Raw genomic sequence first — 8,929 nt, 5'->3', positions numbered from 1 at the left:
AGAGCAAATGGCTGCTGATGCTGCGGCGGCTTCTGCTGCTGCTGCTGCTGCTGCGTTCGCTGCTGGGCCCAAAGCTACCCCTGCTTGGGCCCAAAGACAGACAGAGAGAGAAAGAAACCGAGAGGGAGCGACAGTGAGAGAGAGAGAGAGAGGGAGAGAGACGCACGCTAGAGAGCAACTGAGAGCGTGGCGCCAGCTTCGCATGGGGTTATGTGTGCACGCGAGCTTTGGCATCCGCGTCGCGCTTATCAGTCGTCGCGGCAGCGTTGACAACGCCGGCAGACGGCAAGCGCCAGCCGCATGCAGCGCCGGCAGCTTAACTGTTGGCCCTCAACAAATGATCAACATTTGGCAATCGAATATTAACTGTATTCCATACTAATATGCTGCTCCTCAGCCAAAACAAAAACAATTTCAAATGTAGGTTAAGTTCCGAACAAATTCCCTGGAAATAGTTCTTAGCGCTAAGTCTTATGACAAAGTGGTCTCTCGCTATGTGAAACGTGGCGGTTCGAATTCTGCTAGTTTGAGGTGTGGAAAGTAATTGGAAAATCGAATGAATACTCTATAAATATTGGGAGTGAATATTATATAAAAACGAAAACGACGAATCGATTGTAACTAGGTCAATTTGCAAGTGGAGTTCATGAAATATTTTCTCTTGCAATAGTTCAATATTTCAGTTTAGAACCCTCCTCAGGTTATCCTGAATATATTAGAATATATAATCTCCAAAGAAAACCTTGAATATTATACAAATTGATGCATACTGCAAACTTCTAGCTCCGACCTAGTGCAATCTCCAAGATCATCTGCCTGATATGGAAAGCATTTTAAAATTTCTACACAAGAAAATGATCAAAATGATTTTGAATTCCCCAATTCAGTTGGAAATAGAGAAACCCTGCCTATGCAAGTACTTGTTACCCGGCTTTGCCCGTGTCTAGCTGTTTGCTTCAAATTTAAGGCATTATATTTACAGAAATCTTAGGAATTTCAATCTTCTATTGTGTTTTACAAAGCTCTCTCGAAATTGGTAAGCACTTCAATCTGGTTTCACCAATTTTCCGCAAGTGTGTTTGGAATTATCCGAAACCCTACACTTGCATCACATACCTTAGCTAACTTTTACCGTTCATATTTATGACCATTTGGATTACGCAAATGATATATGGCTTGTATAATGCACATGCTATATAACTGGCTCTCTGTTTCGGGTTTTAGGGTTTGTCCAAAAGGTTGCGGTAGCTGACACTTGTAGGTGTGCGGCGGTGCGGCGGTGTGGTGGTGCGGTGGTGCGACATGCAGCAACAGTTGTCAGATTGTTTTGATACCTTCAACCCATTGAATGGGCTAAGGGGTATATTGGTCTAGTGCATAATTAGAATAAAGAATCTTTGACTCCATAAATATATGTATATATATATTCTTGATCATATTTTAATTGGATTAAAATCCAATGGGTATAGCATATGCTGAAATCGCGAAATATCGTTAAATATCGATTTTTAAACATGGTTTCTTAGGCATAGCTCGATAACTATATGATCTAGATACAAACTATATGATCTAGATTCAGATTAGGGGTATTCCACTTGTTGCATGCCTCCCCCTATTACCCCCCCAAAAGTCTTGAGCCTTATATGCTTTTGCGTATGAAATTTAAGTTCAGAATATATGATCTGTCAAGAAGTTACTGAAGAACATATATGCCGTGGGTGCAGGGTATCTCTAGGTCGGGCAATGCCGATTGAAGCACGCGTGTTTGTTGTTATTTCTCAAGTTTTGGAATGCGGCAAGATCAAACGCAGCGAAAAAGGAGCACTCGTAATTACCCTTCGTAGCGGCATTTCAATAAGTAAATAATAAGCGGTGGGCGGGGGTTGGATGGCGGGAGGAGACAGGGGGGGGGGGGGTGGCTGTGAGGGCCAGGTACATATATAAATGAATATATGTACATAAATATATATAATGCATATACTTGTGTGTGTATCGCTTAATATATGCACAGCCTCCGCGTCGGCGAGATGTGAGAATTTTGAAAAGCGCGCGCGAGACTCGAAAACAGCAACAACAACAACAACTGCAACTGCAACAACAACAAAAACTGCAACTGCAACAAAGCCTGCAACGAAAATTACAGAATTGCCGACAATTTACCACAGCCAAGAGCTGCAGTTGGCTGTCGATGGGGAAGGGGCAGAGCCGGGAATGGGGGTAGGCGATCTTAGCTGTGTGACATATGCCGTGGCAACAAAAAGCTGCTTGAGTTTTGAGTGCACTCCTTGCAACTGCAACTGCAACTGCAACTGCAACTGGGCTTTGCCAGAGCCACCGCCGCCGTCGTCATCATTATATAATCCTGCGGCGCATGTCCAGCATTAGAAGTGTCGACAAATTGGCCAACAATCTGCTGGCGAGCCGCAAAGCTGGCCGTCTATCTGGCCAACGGGCAGCTGTTGCATTAGCATTAAGCCTGCCACAGTTGGCTGCAACAAACTGGCAACAGTGTTGCACAAACGCCTTTAATGTAATCGTACAGCAAAAATGTCGCTGGTTATATATATTATATGCAAACATATATCATGTATCAAATATTTCATATATTTCTTAAATATAATCGCAGAATAGATTGAGAATCAAAAGAAGTTAGTGAAACCACTTTCACGAGCGGCACATGGGTGAAACCCGGGTGGAATATAGGTGAAACTTTACTTAAGCTGTGTATTTTGATGTAAATTGTAAAGGATAAGCATATAGGAATACGTTTGTTTGTTTATCCTGATCAAAGGCGAGTCGAAGCTAACTAGCTGACTATGCAATCCGACTCCTTCTTGATATCTATTATATAGCTGCCATATCTCTTTTTTTTCACTCTGCTTGATATCTTTACCAAGGCTGCAAGCCCAAATAAAATGTGCGCCGGTTCGGCTCAGGGTTCAAGCCAATGTCTCGCTTTAAGGTTTCGGTTCGTGAAAGGAATTAAAAGGGTATCTGGGTTTTGAGCAAATGTATGCAACAGGCTGTAGGAAGCATCTCCGAGCCGTTCTCGATCAGCATCAATAGCCGAGTCGATCTAGCTCAGACCATCTGCCTCTTCGTCTGTCTGTCTGTCGGTCCATTCACCGTCCATTTGTCTGTCCCTCCCGTCCGACCGTAGGGATGAATCGAACCTATAAGAGGTGGACTAATGAAATCTTAAACGTAAATTCGCCTGTTTGAGGTTAAGATAAAATTTTTCTCTAGTTAGCAAACTGGGTGAAAGGTTCTCTTCATCAAAAAATAGGAATTGGTTTGCATCAACTGAATAGTTTTGCTTTAACTATGACAAATTTGACAAACCCTGACGTGACACAAAAATTGATAAATAGGGTATTTAGAATTCGACTATGCCTAACTGTTCACAGTATATTCCTTTTCATATACTCTTGGGTTCTTTAGGCTTTATAGATTTTAAGTAATTGTTATTTAAAATTTAGCCTTTTTTTTGACATAGCTCTAGCTACGAACATGGCTTTTTTGCTGCTGCTCATCAAAAGCTGGCAGCACTGCCGTCTGACCCGCCGTCTGACCGCCTGTCCGTCTGGCGGACTCGCTGGTCATGATTGCTGTTTAAGTGGCAGCAGCTCAATCGCTGCCAATTTGCAATTGGCCAGGGGGCTGCACAAGCTGGCTATTATCACGGCTACCGTTGGCTTAGCTGCTGCTGCAGCCGGAGCAGCAGCCGGGGCAGCAGCCGGAGAAGCATCTGTGGCAGCCGCGGTGTGGCAAGTTCGGTGCCAGGCGTTGCGACTCGTCGCCACGGCGTTGCCCAGCTATTAATTGTCGCGTGAACGGTATTGTTGGATCGATTGCGGGTCACAGTTTCGATAGCACCGCTCTGTCAACCCACCGGGCGACCCAACGGGCGGCCAACTGGCAAACGGACCCATGCGGGGCGGGCGGCCCCAATTGGAATGTGCTCAATGCCAACCGCTGGCCGCTGATCGATTAAACGAGCACCGCCCCCGCACCCGTCCACACTTAACCATTGTCACATGCCAGCACAAACCGAATGTTTCATTCCATTTCATTCCATTCCATTCTGTTGCACTTAGTATTTGTTCACAAACAAAGCCTGTTCCGTTTGTGTTAAGCCTCTTGCTGCTATTGCCAAATGTTCCATTCCACTTCTTTTCATTCTATTCCATTTCGTTCCATTCCATTTCATTCCAGACTGTTGCACTTTGTTTTCGCTGACAAAATTGTTGATTGTCGCAATCTGCAGCCATGGAATTCCCACATGTCCCGCTTGTGGTTAGCCCCTTGCCGATAGTTCTGAATGTTCCATTTCACTTCTTTGCATCCCATTTCGTTTCGTTCCATTCCGTTTTAGTTCGTTTTCGTTGACAAATTGTTGATTGACGCAATCAGTTGGCCAGGGCCGCGTAGTCATGGAATCTGAACCTGCCCCGCTTGTGGTTAGCCTCTTTGCCCCTTAACCCTTGCCCTTTGCTGCTGCTCCTGCTGCTTTTGGTGGTGGTGGTGGCGGTGGTGCTACTCTTAGGGGCCGGCTGCTTCTTGTTGTTTCCGCGGGCTAAACAAAGTTTATCGATTTAACAAAATTCATTGAGCCCAAGTGCTCAAAGTGCCACATTTGGCTCCTGGGACGGCCTGCGCCGGCGACCGGGCCTGGGCCCGCGCGCGGTTTTGGCTTTGTTTAGATGACCCAACAAACTCAACGCTTGGCCCGTTGGCCGGGCACTGCCAGGGTCGGAGGGGGATGATGGTTGGGCGCCCAAGTGATCGATTATACATTCGATGGCCATGAAGGCTAACAACTATAAACAGCTTTGTCCTCAATGCCCTTCTCGCGGCCCTGCCTCTAATAGCCGCTGATACCATAGATACTCCTGGCAAATACAATAAAAATAAACCTATATCTGATCTCAAAAGAAGAGTCAACGGTAAAGAAGGAAATTCCAAACTATAATCAAGGCTGGTTCTGATTAGCCCAGGTTATAATATGCTCTAGAATTTCAGATATCTTTGAAAAGAACCCAATCCTATTTAGCCACAACTTCATTAGGCAAAGGCCATTTATCAGTTCGAGTTTTCGGCATTCACATAACTCCGGAGCACTCGAGATTTGTTTCCAAATGCCACTTGGCACCTAATCGATTCCAGATCGAGCTGCACATGTGCCCGTACCAAGGAAGGACCCACGGTAGCTGGCCGCAATGTCCTTACCCCCTTGAGCGGCACATCAGAGCTGGTTTAACAGTTTTCAAAACATGCACCGCAAATGCTTAATTGAATTTTCAAATATCCCAAGTGCCCACACTTGATATCTCAAGTGGGCTCCCGCCTGCATGCGAGTGTGTCCTTTCTTGCTCTGACGGTAATCCAAAACCCCGCAACCGGCTGCCCGTGTAGGCGCCTTCTACGAGCTGTGTTTTTACATTTGCGGTCGGACAGCTCTTAACAGTGCCCTAGCCAATTACTCATCCGACAATCCTGGCCACTCTTACAGGTATTGAAGTGCCTTTGACACAAAACTTATAATATATAAAAAGGAGAGTCGGGATATCTGTGCCGCGCCGAATACTTAATACCTTCCCTTTCCCAGCTATAAGGTATAGATGTCCGATGTGGATAAGAGTTCGAATATATATGAGGAATATAGTGCATATTATAAATGCCGAGTTTGAAAAAAAAGTTGTCCATGCAAGAACCTACTTTTCGACCGATCGTTCCTCTGGTAGCTATAAGATATAAGATTTCCTATACAAGATATGTAGGGAACATAGTAAATTAGTAATTATAAACACCAATATCTTGATAAGCTAACAAATTTTCTCCATATAAGAATTTCGCCTCAGACCGATCGTCCTTATGACAACTATATGCTGTAGTTGTCCGATCCGTCCGGCTCTGACATATCTAATGCCTACAACAGAAAGTCGGAGCAAGGTTTTAAGACGTTAGCCTTAAAACTGGAAGATCAGTTCAACTTGTCTGTTGATGCTGACCTAGGATATATATACTTATGGATTCGCAGATGTCGTTTATGACAAACTTATAATATCCTTTACAAGTGTATAAAAAGTCATTTACTTTGGAAATTGTAATCTTTGGTCCCAACTCTCTATAAGAATTTTAATTTAGATACAGCAAACTATGTTGATAATTACATCTCTGCATTTATTTGAAGTTCTTGTTGGGTTTTTAGAAATGTTGTTAGTTTTCTTTTGAAGCGAACAGGTCGCGTCTTGAATTATATAAATAATTAACTATTATATTTGGACTTCTTCCTAAAGAAGAAGACACAACAAAAGATTTCAAAAATTAAAACTCAAATTTGAATGTAAATGCGGTTTCTCAAGTGTCTAATACACAAGCCTCATAGAGACACACACGTGCGTGTGTGTGTGTGTGTGTGTGTGTTTGTGTCTTACTGTGAAAATGTCTCCCTTCACCATTTACAAAATGCGACCATGTCCAAGTGACATTATTGAGAACTGAGAATCGACAACAAAGAGCGCGACGCCAATGGGAAAAAAGTAGCAATTGCCATAAAAAAAAATAAAAAAAATAGAGAACGAGACCAGTGACAAAAACAACAACAACAACAAAAACAAAAACACATGAAATTTTGGTAAATGGGAAAAAATAAAATAAATATTTTTGAATTAATGGAAACTCAAGTGTGTCCACAAATGGAACATTGACAAGAAGCAGAAGCAAAAGCAGAAGCAGCAATGGGGTCGACTGATCGATCGTTGGAGGCAGCGCGACCAACTCGAGAGCCAATTTTTGCCCATAGTCAACTTTGTCAACTCGCGGGCCAACGACAATGTCAAAGTCGCCAGCAGCAGCAGCAGCAGCAACATTATCCAGTAGCAGCCCCACGGCCAGTGGCTGCGATTGCGACGGCGACGGCGACTGCGACTGCGTCTGCGTCTGTGTCAGTCGTCCGTTCCGGCGGCTGGCATCGGCTCATGGACAAACATATGGCAGACACATGTGCGCCCGCCCGACCAGCCTTGCGGCGGGCAACAGTCTCCGGACAACAGCAGCAGCAACAGCAGCGGGACACGCGGGCGTCTTGTTATTTTTAAGCATCGCCGCGATGGGGACGGAGCCCAGCGAGTTGGGCACTGTCAGTATCCCAGATCACAGATCGCTTGACAGTGAGAACGGATTCCGATGCGGATGCGGATTCGGATTTGAACAGACCAACAACAAAAATAAAAACCACATTTGACCAGGCGACGGCAACGGCAACGGCAACGGCGATGGCGACGGCGACAAATGCCAAGCGAGCTGCCGCTCCTGGCGCACAGTTGCAGGCCCCCATTTGCCAGTCGCCGTGGCGGGCCCCAAGAGCCGGCGTTCCGTGGCGGGGGGTGAACTTGAAAATGTTTAACATTAAGTGTGAGATATTTATATATACATATCTTTTCACTAGGTTTCTTATTTCTGTTGGTTCTTGTTTTTATGGGCGGCACTGAAATACAGCATGAGGAGCATGCGGTACAGTTGAGATGCGGCTGCCGAGTTTATAGATTCATTTCAGATGTAAAAAGAGAACCTGAACGCGGCAAGGAAATCATGTGTAATTGAGCGCTATATAAACGCTAAAAGGCATTTAAAGTTGAGTTAATATAAATAGATAAATAATATCAAGAATGGTTGAGATTTGAGGCGAGCTGCTGCTTGCAGCCGAGCTTAGCTTAGATTAAATATTGAATTTATATATATAATAACTAAGGCTAATAACTAAGCGAACTCAAGTATAAAAAGTCTAAAGCTTGTTGCGATATTTTATATAACTGAAGAATACAAATTATAAAGATAATAATGATACATTTAGTGAAGATCAGGGTTAGAGTCCCAGCCTAAGGCGTTAGCTGCAAGTGTTATGCGAAGAGTTGGTTTGGGGCATAATCTCTTTTAATTAATATATTATTATTCATATGAATAATTATGACGAGAAGAATAAAAGTCATGATTCTATTATATTGCATATTAAAAGGTGAATAAGTTTCTAAGTATCCACAAAATCGAAACAAAATCTTTAAATGTAAACTTGTACTGACTGAATGATTAACTAACTGACTAATTAATTGATTAATTGACTAACTGACTGATTGATTGAACAAATGCTTGGTGATCAATGCACAGGCCAAGCCGTAAGAACTAAGCACGGAGAATTTCCACCCGCAAGTGTGAAAATATCGTGCAAATCGTTTGTATGCAACTTTTTTGTTTTTCATTTTCAAATATCTTTGTTCAAATTCATGTGAGGGATTTCTTGAAAAATCCACTTTTTTGCTAAAATTATTTTCCAAAGCTCTTTATTAAATTCCATTTGAGACATGATTCACACCTTTCGCAAAAACTATGCTTTCGCCGTGGAAAATGTGATTCAAATATTTGTTGGGCGACGTTTTAAATTTTTGTTCGATTTTCTTCAAGCAAAGCTCCACCTAAGAATTAAATGAATACCTATTACTTTAAACTTTTTTGCATAATAGATCACTTTAGACGTGGTGTTCAAGATAGTATGGGCTTAGTTGTCTGCGGGCGGGAAACATATATATGCATATACATATATGATATTGGTTCAATTAGAAAAAGCATTTGAAATGAAAGCCTTGGTATCTTTGGTGTATTTTATAATATATATTCGACAATTATTGACTCTTACAAATTTGTATTCATTGGATTTCCGTTTTTTTTTTTTTTGCCTGTTTCAATTGGTATTTAGAAATCTTGAGTGGCCAAGGAACAGGCAACTGGGTATTGGAGAGTGGAGACTGGGATTGGGATTGGAATAAAGATTATATGTATGTGTGTGTGTGTGTGTGTGTGTAGCAGACACAGAGCGGAGTCACGATGGTGACAGTCACTAAGCCAATAATAACAGAACAGTTAGGGGTTAACA

This window comes from Drosophila virilis, chromosome X, assembly GCF_030788295.1.
Source record: "Drosophila virilis strain 15010-1051.87 chromosome X, Dvir_AGI_RSII-ME, whole genome shotgun sequence".
Taxonomy (NCBI): domain Eukaryota; kingdom Metazoa; phylum Arthropoda; class Insecta; order Diptera; family Drosophilidae; genus Drosophila; species Drosophila virilis.
This window is presented reverse-complemented; position numbering follows the sequence as displayed.